Below are 10759 nucleotides of genomic sequence, written 5' to 3' on the forward strand. Positions count from 1 at the left end.
TGCACTTCATAACCAAGTCTAGATAGCGTTCGACTGTGGTGCATTACTTCTAACTTGCTGCACCATACTAATCGTAATGCATGAAATAAAATCCGGTGTGCAGTCAATGTGTGACTCTAGCACACAAATACTAGCATGAACGTGAATACGTCCAGTCCACATCCATTACCTGAGCAAATTATCCATTGGTTTATAATTGTAAAGGCACCCAGGATATTGACATTATTATCGTGACGTTAAATGTTGCAGTCAGTAAAATAAATTAATGTTTAATTCATTGGTTTGCTATTATTCCGGGCAACGGCCTCGCTGCAGTGGATACACCGGTTCCCGTGAGATCACCGAAGTTAAGCACTGTCGGGCGTGATCGGCACTTGGGTGGGTGACCATCCAGGCCGCCATGCGCTGTTGCCATTTTTCGGGGTGCACTCAGCCTCGTGATGCCAATTGAGGAGCTACTCGACCGAACAGTAGCGGCTTCGGTCAAGAATACCATCTTAACGACCGGGACCGCGGTGTGCAGACCCCACGCCCCTCCTATCCGCATCCTTCACTGAGGATGACACGGCGGTCGGATGGTCCCGGTAGGCCATTCGTGGCCTGAAGCCGGAGTGCTATTATTCCAAACGGCTAAAATAGAATCCCGTATTTATAATGAGAATGAAAATCAGACAAGTAATTATCAGAGAAAGAGAGAATGATAAATAAGCTAGAAGCATTAGGAGAAACCTTTTATTAACCCTCCACATGACAAGGAATCTTTCTACTTGTTCCATTAACAAAGATATTTTCATGAAACGAACCATCCCCGTAACAGGAGCCTTTCAAATATGTACAGGAAGCGTTCATAGTATTTATATTAAAATCATTAAAATCCTAAAATATTTACTTAAAAGAGAGAAAAATTAAGTGGCCATCCATGGGTGTAACTATGGTTCGATAACATGTATAAGAATAGTATTCCAATAATATTCTTAACTAGTATTGTTAATTACAGTAGCAAGCGATAACGAGTGTAGGTCTTGATTTCTACATTATAAAAGTATAAAGAGAAGGCTGCAGTTGTCTTATACCAAATCGTCAAAAAGGTTAAATATCTTTGAACACTATATAAAATAAAGTATTCCATTGAAAGAATGCTTTCTCAAATTTTATTTCACAGATGCCACGGAGTGGACACTGTATAAGACTTACACACTCCACAAATATGTCAGTGCCGAGTGTTTCAAAATGTTCTCATTCTGCGCCTCCAACACCAACAAATCAAGTCCCGAATGAGAGCTGGGGTAATACGGGAATCGTATCATTATCTTGAACAGATACATAGGCTGTCCCAGGAAGATTCGCCATTATTCAGAGATATGACAGGAACGATCATTGTAAGCAGAAAAATCTAGTAAACACGGACTCTAAAATGCAAAAACGCTTCCCTAAGAGCTATAAGCACTATTTCATCAACGCTACTGTGAAATTCACGTATTCTGCTGAACAAGTGCAAGCAAGGAGCTCAGAGAAGAAAAGATTCGCTTTACTGTATCGAGAATGAAAAAGCGCTAATAACTCTTAAGGTTTTTAGAGCCCATGAAAGTTCGTTCCTGTCACATCTCTGAATATTGACCATTCTTACTGAGACAAGCCATGTCAGGTATCTGGAGACATTGTTTTCAACGCAGAATCGTCAGGACTGCTAAACAGAACCAGGCAGTTACAAAATTTTCTCCTTCAAATAAATTTATTGGCACTTGTGAGAACCGAAGGTAGTGGCTCCCCAGACAATATTCTGTATGTAAAGTCTAATGTTAGTATCACCTTTGTAATATCTTTATTAAATGATGATTAATGTGACAATTTACCTGCTTTTTATTTTAACTTTGACAAGAAAATTAATTTGTGGAATCTAAGCCGGCCGCTGTGGCCGAGCGGTTCTAGGCGCTTCAGTCCGGAACCGCGCTGCTGCAGGTTCGAATCCTGCGTCGGGCATGAATGTGTGTAATGTCCTTAGATTAATTAGGTTTAAGTAGTTCTAAGTCTAGGGGACTGATGACCTCAGATGTTAATTCCCATAGTGCTTAGAGCCATTTGAACCATTTTGTGGAATCTAAAACTGATAAACTACGTAGAGAAGTAGCTGAAAGGTGTAGCTAATTGTTACAAGTAAAACATTTCTGATGTTCACTGTGGTTTCAATTTGGCAATCAATCGGAGCTTACTTTCTAAACAGGCCTCGTATAACTGATAAACAGTTATTGCCTTAGGTTATGGATGGCCAAGAATTTGGCACGCGAGCTGTACTCTGGCACGACAGTCATAGCTCTCCAGCCCGGCTGTACACTTCCCTCAACGTTACGTCATGCTATCTGACAAGGAACACCTTGAGTATGAGCTTGCAAGCTCAATCTTTAGTAAGGCTCATTTGGAGGTGTTGTGTTTACAGTTGTGACAGGAAAAATATTACCTGCTAATGACTCACCATGTGCATCACGAGGACAACAGAAAGTGAGTGTCCTGGACGTGCAAAGAGCAACCTTCTATGGGTTTTGTGTATTACACTTCACAAAATGGACATCATGGACATTCAAGAAATGTCCAAAATAAACCTTTGACTTGTATCATGAACACAAAATGAGAAATGGCTCGCCATAGTAATCACAGAGACTTACTCCAGCAAGATTGACGGCGAATTCCTTCGGAGTTACAAACCGTGCAGGACTTTCAGCTAGGTATCCAATCTTAAAGAATGCATATAGTATCATACTGGTGCAACTGGGTGATATGAACTGATGGAATGTGATGGCGTGCAACCGAATGCGAAACAGTCTGTCGTGGAGTTTATCGTTAAACTAGCTGTCCTTTAAGACGTAGCTGCAGACAGTGCGATAATGTAATTTATAGACACGAAAAAAACAAATACCTCGATGCTGAATTTGTCCAGTAGTTCCAGAAGGTATGATTTGCAATGTCACACACTTTTCAATGGGGATAGCTTGCAGTAGAGGAGTATGATTTTTATACACAGACCAGGAATCAAGCAATAGCTAGTTAGTTCCATCACCTATTGGTTAAAAGCGATGTTCATACCCTAGCTGTAGTTTTCTTACGCCTGTTTTCCCACTCATGTTTGGTGTGACGTGAATATTCCTTACATACCCTTTCAAGATCACGCACACAAGAAAGAATCGTAGGAGGCAGATCACACCCAACTTCTCACAGCACAATAAATGATTTTCCAACCAATTTACCATCCAGATTAAGAGTCGGCGTAATTGTATACGAGTGCGTCAAAGTATTGAAGGTAGTTGACCTTGATACAACTCTCTCGGTACCTCTAATTTCTAGGGATCCTTTCATAAGCGTTTCTTCTTCAAATCCCGATCGGTCGGTATTGAAACAAAGTCCTTACTGAACGATCGGATAAATTTGTTTATCTCATCCACAAATTTTCGCGCAGATTCCCCAGTTTGCTGAGTATCGTCGCGTTCAAAATTTAACTGAAATTTCGTTATCAGACGTCTTCCAGTTTGCAGCACTGTTTGAAGTTATGCAGTCATTCATTGCTTCCGCTGAAATCACTGAAATCTAGGTCGCGCGCAATCTGATATGCATAGTGTAGTAGGTCACTATCATGCGCATCCTGTAAATTCAATCGAGCATCCTTAAAACGCGCAAACACGTTTTTGCAACAAGTGCGTCTTCTCATCCCTTGAAAATCGTTAGCTTTTCTTATGCATTACACGTTCATATTGCATCAGACTTATTCGAAATCTGTTCATAGTTGTATTTTTTTATTCTGCTGCGCATAATCTTCCATGTAATTAATTATGTTTAGTACTCGCTCCTTGGACGACGATTGTCCTTTATTACATTTCATTGAAGACGGGATTGTGGCTATCAGTCAGACAAGGATGATGAACTACGTGGCTCGACACCTGTTTCAGTATCACGTTCGCTTGTTCAGCACGTATAGTCATCAGTGTACTTCTCATGTACACTGATAAGCCAAAACATTATGACCACTACCCACGCCCATGCCTCACCAGAAGAACTGGTGGAGCCATTTTTAGATAGAACAACGTTCGTCCACACATGGAACTTGTCTCTAATGACTGCTCTGCCACAAATGTCCCCAGACCTGTCTCTAATAGAATGTATGTGGGACCAGCACAGACACCACCTCCATCCCTGTCCCAGTACCTAGGATATCTAGAACAAGAGCCGGCCGGTGTGGCCGTGCGATTCTAGGCGCTTCAGTCTGGAACCGTGTGACCGCTGCGGTCGCAGATTCGAATCCTGCCTCGGGCATGGATGTGTGATGTCCTTAGGTTAGTTAGGTTTAAGTAGTTTTAAGTTCTAGGGGACTGATGACCACAGATGTTAAGTCCCATAGTGCTCAGAGCCATTTGAACCATTTCTGAACCATCTAGAACAAGAGACAACAGTTTGTAAACTATCCACAGGCTGTTAAAACGGCCTTATGACACCCTTCCCACCCGAAACAGCGCTTGCATCCATGCCAGATGGGAGGTAGCGTTATACTGGTAACTGGGATTATACAGCCAAGTTCTTTTTAAATGTGATTTGATACCCTGTCAGATCCTTTACAGCAAGTGCAGCGGTAATTTGGTTTAGTCTTAATCGTAATTTACCACAAATAACTTCAACATAGAACTATTCCTACTTTATTGCAAAAGTGCCACTGTCACTTCCATTGTCAAAAACAATATCACCATTAATCTTCAGAATTACTCATTTACATCAGTCAAGCAAACTTCTAGACTATTCAATTTCTTTCATCCCTCCCTTGTGGGTGCTAAAGTTTTTTTGTCAGGCAGTGTTCTACGTTTCGTCACAGTTTTTCATCCTTCACTACGTAGGTTATCCTGTTATATTCGCATCTTTACGGCATTCACGTTTGGAAATTTGGCAAAATTTTTTAAGAAGGATGTGACATGATGCTAAAGACATTTGTTAGTATGATTTATTTCGCCCAATGGACATGTAGATGGAGCATTCTATGATGTTCGTGTGAATGGTAGAACACAATATATAGGTTGTCATAATCTCTCTTTCCAAACATTTATCCTGACTGTCGGGGTCTGCTGTTATGGTTAACTGGATTAAAGGGTGGCCAGATGCCCTTCCTATCGCCACCCCATAACCCCGAGGGGACGGAATGTGTGTACCCCAACTGCCTGCGTCTAGTGTAATCCATGGAATAGTGCGAACGTGTTGCAAATGTCTGTGAGTGGTGTAACTGGGGCGGAACGTGGGTTCAAATGGCTCTGAGCACTATGAGACTTAACTGCTGAGGTCACCAGTCCCCTAGAACTTAGAACTACTTAAACCTAACTAACCTAAGGACATCACACACATCCATGCCCAAGGCAGGATTCGAACCTGCGACTGTAGCAGTCGCGCGGTTCCAGACTGCAGCGCCTAGAACCGCTCGGCCACTCCGGCCGGACGGAACGTGGGGACCAGCCCGGTATTCACCCAGCGGGATGTAGAAAACCGCCTAAAAACCACATCCAAGCTGACCGGCACACCAGCCCTATTCGTTGGTCCGCCGGGCGGATTCGATCCGAGGCCGGCGCGCCCGAGTCCAGCAAGCAGCGCAGGCCATATAGATTGTCATAATATAAGTATTAAATAAATATGGTAGACACCCTCCTAGATGTACAAACAATATTAGAGAACGATATTCGAAAGGATGAGTAATGATAACAGTACAGATGGAGTATGCACATCTGCTGCACATGTCGGAGGTCACTAGCCGCTATTACTGGAAGAAATCACCCTAGTTTTCGCTTTAAATAAACTGGGAAATTCTGAGTATGGATTAACGGATGGCGTTTAGAAACTCGGTCCTACATAATATCAGTCCTGTGTCCTAATCGTCGTAGCTACGCAATCGAGAGAAATTCTTATGAAAGAGTGCCCGCTGCACAAAAGCCACAAATCGAAATAAAAATACACAAATAGGCAGATATTAATAGAAACGTTTATGCCAAAGGAGGATCGATGTGTGAAACTTTCAAACAAGTACTGCAGCAAAATCTTATCGAAATACACCTCCGAAATACTAAGAAATCTCAGTTCTTTCCAGATGGAGATAACACATGGTCCAAACCACCCTGTAACAATGTTACAGTGTGGTTTCAAAAAATACAAAAATGTAGAAAAAAAAACAAGAAGTATAACTGTTTCAACTACTCCCTTGTCAGGTCAGGTTATTGTAAAACTGAGACAGAGCGGAGAGGCTGCATGGCTAGAGGCGCCATATCACGAATCGCGCGGCCCCTCTCCCCCCCCCCCCCCCCCCCCCCCGTAGGTTCGAGTCCTCCCGCGGGCATGGGTGCATGTGTTGTCCTTAGGGACCGATGATCTCAGCAGTTTGGTTCCATAGGATTTCAAACACATTTGAACATTTTGTAAAACTGATTGGTATAATAATTGGTTCAAATGGCTCTGAGCACTATGGGACTTAACTACTGAGGTCATCAGTCCCCTAGAACTTAGAACTACTTAAACCTAACTAACCTAAGGACATCACACACATCCATGCCCGAGGCAGGATTCGAACCTGCGACCGTAGCGGTCACGTGGTTCCAAACTGACGCGCTTAGAACCGCACGGCCACACCGGCCGGCAGGTATAATAACTGATAGGGATTTTGCAAGCCAGTTATCACTGATGGAACTCAGCAAAGATCCGTGCCTGATGGACACCCTGTCGGGTTCTACACAGCATTTGCAACGGTAACTTGATTTAATCCCAACAGTAATTTACCACAAACAACATGAGAATAGAACTTTTCCTATGTTAATGGAAAAGTGCACCGGTTAAATCCATCGACAAAAACAACTGCAGCATTATTCTTCAGAACTATTCGCTTACAGCACTAATCTCCATTTGTAGCAGACTTCTAGAATATATTCCCAGACCAAACACAAATACATGCACGGGATATGGTGACGTTCGCATTCGCTACAGTCAAGGATCCCGTAAACAATGCTCTTACGAAGGTGTTGAGAAATGTCAAAAGTTACCTCATACACTCGTCGATGATGTGATCCTTAGAAACAACGGCATAAGAGGAGAATGACGTGGCCGTTCGTGCTGTCTCGAAGTGGGAGCTTCCAAGGGAAATAAGTGAGGCAAGGAGACCGAAGTTGTTCAAGAATATTTTCCAAATTATATGGGAGTAGAAGTCAATGAGGGAGCATTAATACTTGTGGGATTGATACTTAGGGACATCTGGACACTGAGGACATATTTTTAGTCATCACTGGAAGCAGAGGCTACAGTAACACGAGGCAGTTCACGTATTCGCTGTTTTTCACTTGACACTGGAACTCTTTTCAGAGCTATAATGTCGAGGCTGAATTTTCAAATTTCATACTAATATCCTTGTTTACTTTATATTTGCATTATTTCAGGTACTTGGCCACAGCTTCAAACGAAATACAGCCTTATGTGTAACCTGTTGCTGTACTACTGCACGCTGTAATGTGAATATAAGACACAAAGTTTTCTGTTAAGTCCCTTCCTAACGGGCCTCATATTTCACCCATGGCCCACCTTAATAAGAACTACATCACCACGTAATACTGCACTCGTCTCTGGAGTAGAGTACCTAATCTTTCATGCACCCCAGAAAATCTCGAAAAGCTTGACATAAATGTACAGCTCGCTGCTCCAGTTCTTTAAATCAATCAACGAGACTGCCGTATACTTGACTTCTGAGATGACTCCAGACAAAAAAAATCCTAAGGACTCAGATAACACAATCTTGGAAACCAAGATAAAGGCCCTGATCGACATATTTATCTTGGATGATGTTGGCACGTTAGATATCTTCTCACATCCACATCAAAATGTCCGTTGCCCTATCAGGCATGTCCCACATTCCCCAACTTTGTATCATGTTTGAAATTTGAACCTAATTACGTGAGAGTTTATATTTCAAACACATTTATACTCACTAGGACAGTATTCCACAGTGTAATCAGTGGCGGCTCACAAACACATATTCGCAATGCTCTCAAGGACGGCTCGTTTGCCGATTCAGGTTTTCTTGAATGTTTTGTCTCTACTATCGTATGCTATTATCATTTTCAGTTCTCGATGTTACATCCTGCTTAAACGGGGTTTCGCAGGAGGAATGATCAGTATTCAGGTATATAACAGGAACGAGGATTCGAAGTAAAAAGTCTAGTAGACATGGGTCCTACAATACATACCTTACTAGATATGAGCACTTTCTCATCTTCATTAATGTGAATCACAACTCTTCTACTCGGTTAGTGTCATAACTCTTAAGGTACGTATTTTAGATGTCATGTTTACTATACTTTCTGTTCTTGTTTTCGTCCTTGTTATCTCCTCCCAAAACATGAAAAGCAAAGACCATGCAGAGATTTGTTTAACAGTATTGAAGATGAGGTGCTCGTTGCTCTTAAATTATACATTTAAGAGACCAAGTTTATTAGACCATTTGCTTAGAATGTTCCTTCCTGTCATATCCCTGAATATTGACCATTCGCACTGGGAAATCCAGTATGCGTCTATTTTTGAAATGGCAGCCAACAGCTGAGTCACGATTGTAATGACATTAACAACAACAACAAATTAAAGCCTAGTTTTCTGTCCTTCTTCCCTTTCTTAAGAAATTTCTCGCTATTGTTTGTATAGCGTAGCGAATTTCTATCAACTTCATTTTATTTTCGGTAGGTTGAAATGAATGCTTCTGTCTAATAGAGGAGCTGATTTTCGCTCTCTTAAGAAATCTGGTCAGATCTAAAAATTACTTAAACCATGCATCTCAACTAGCAAAAAATTCATTTTTTCTAAGCAGTGTATCTGTAATTTCTATTCATGTTGGAAGATTTTTACCTTTTGTTCTACACTCCAGTGAATTCTAAGTTGGACGTTCTTGAAAGAACATAGGAATTTTAATTAACGTATGCCGCTGGGACAGGTCTAGTTATTAGGAAGCTTTCACAGTCTTCTGCTTATGCATCAGGTCTCACATAGTATTTTTTCATGTAGTTTAATGAATATTTTGGAAACATAAACTTCTCTTGCCTAGGAATCACATCCTACACTGTGGAAGCCCTCTTTGAATGTAATTGGCTTACTTTTTACAAGACGAGCAATGTGCATGGACTGCATTGTGGTATCCTCTGTACAATAAAGACACATTATTATTCTTGGAATGTAGACAACATTCCTGCCTCCAGTTAATTGTATCCACGGTATATCTTCACTTGACTATTTATCGAAAACTTTGTTATGAAGTGGAAAGCCACTGTCTACGGTTCGGAAGAGAACACATTTGTCCCGTGCTCATAGAGATCCTGGTATAGTGATGTTATATAATCGGAGGTGGCCTTGGAGCTTTAAGTTGCAACTTTATTCTTACTAATATTTGTAGTTCTGCCTGAAATATGCCATTAAAATGCGTGAGCACTAACCTTCCATTACAGTGCTACATACAGTAACAAACCATTCACTTGAACAAAATAACCTACTGATTACGAAAGAGATAAGGAAATATTGAAATTGTACACTTTATAAGGTGCCTCTGATGCTAACAATAAGGCTCGTGCCCAGTGTTTTAATAAGTTTAGGTCATCTAAGGTGAGATGGCCTTGAACTGCTCTCAAGCATTGGCCGAAGGTTTTTAGTGACGTGCCAACATTGAGGTAAATGAATTTGTTTTTCATTCGGTGTACTTACAGTACTAGAGCCAATTTTTGCAGCCAATAGGTTCTTTTTGTTTATCAAGAAACTTCATTGTAACAGATCGTTACAGCACGCTATAGTTTTAATGACTAATATTAGCGGCCATGAAATTTAACATTTCTTTAAACGCGAATAGAAGAAGGAAACTGTAGTCAAAATGACCAACCTTTGAAGATTGAAGGTGCAAATCCGTGAAATGTGTAGGAGACGACCGGATTTTTTTAATCGTGAGAAGAAAGTAACTTCAACGTGTGTTGTTGATTAAGGTACCTGAATTTCGTTACAAAATTCTTTATTGAGCGTCAACAGTTTTTTGCTGTATATTGTTCATTTCCGTAAAGCACCTAACAAATTTATTCTTATGCACAGCTAACAAATACCTCACACGGGATGTTACAACATTTGCTACGCACGCCGGCCGAGGTGGCCGAGCGGTTCTAGGCGCTACGGTCTGGAACTGCGCGACCGCTACGGTCGCAGGTTCGAATGGTGCTTCGGGCATGGATGTGTGTGATGTCCATAGGTTAGTTAGGTTTAAGTAGTTGTAAGTTCTTGGGGACTGATGACCTCAGCAGTTAAGTCCCATAGTGCTCAGAGCCATTTTAGCCATTTGCTTCGCACAGTCAGTTTTGCTGAACCTGCAACTTCAAACTGGGTATTATTCGCACTGACAAGACTTGGCGGAAGGCAGAAATATTAAAAGAGAGGACATGTTTCCAGAAACTCGACAACTTCTCGACGCATATCTTGTCAAGCAGTCCTCGTAATTTTCTCGAGAACGTAAACATGGTTTTGACTCCACTGTGATATTCTGAAGACAAAGACAGACGCGGACGTCATGTGGAGTAGGTCAATAGGTCGTATTTCAAACGTTATTTGGCCTTGTATTAACAGCGAGTACTAAACGTGCAGTGTGGTAGGCCAGGAACATCAAATAACAAAAAAATGGTTGAAATGGCTCTGAGCACTATGGGACTCAATTGCTGAAGTCATTAGTCCCCTAGAACTTAGAACT

General features: G+C 41.4%; 1 pseudogene; it reads left to right on the forward strand.

The window, feature by feature from the left end:
- Positions 1-296: 296 nt before the first annotated feature.
- LOC126472199 (5S ribosomal RNA) lies at positions 297-414 on the forward strand (annotated as a pseudogene).
- The last annotated feature ends 10345 nt before the right edge of the window (positions 415-10759 follow it).

This window comes from Schistocerca serialis, chromosome 3, assembly GCF_023864345.2.
Source record: "Schistocerca serialis cubense isolate TAMUIC-IGC-003099 chromosome 3, iqSchSeri2.2, whole genome shotgun sequence".
Classification (NCBI taxonomy): domain Eukaryota; kingdom Metazoa; phylum Arthropoda; class Insecta; order Orthoptera; family Acrididae; genus Schistocerca; species Schistocerca serialis.